Raw genomic sequence first — 334 nt, forward strand, 5'->3', positions numbered from 1 at the left:
TAGAATGTCAAAATATTGCCAAATAATTATCAAGCTCTCTATTAGACTTTAATTTTGATTCTATAGTATATTTCAGCACAAATGTATGTTTATGGCATAAAAACACAAAATACACTGTTTTAACCTACACTTGATTAGACTTTCATTGACTGTCTTTTCCAAAAATGAAATCGAAATACCTTGTTTTCATTCATAATAAGTATAATAAAAGTAACATGGATTATAGGTTTAATCAACATTGCTCTATACCTCTCATTAACTCTCTTTTCTGATTCTCTATCACCTTTTCTTCATTCTACTAATTCATCAAATATACACTGTTACTCTTACACCT

General features: G+C 27.5%; 1 protein-coding gene across 1 annotated transcript in view; it reads left to right on the plus strand.

Moving 5' to 3' along the window:
• Positions 1-334, plus strand: part of LOC119586203 (centrosomal protein of 104 kDa-like) — a 28,011-nt gene that overhangs the window by 1,723 nt on the left and 25,954 nt on the right. The window lies entirely within an intron of this gene.

This window comes from Penaeus monodon, chromosome 21 (genome assembly GCF_015228065.2).
Source record: "Penaeus monodon isolate SGIC_2016 chromosome 21, NSTDA_Pmon_1, whole genome shotgun sequence".
Lineage (NCBI taxonomy): Eukaryota > Metazoa > Arthropoda > Malacostraca > Decapoda > Penaeidae > Penaeus > Penaeus monodon.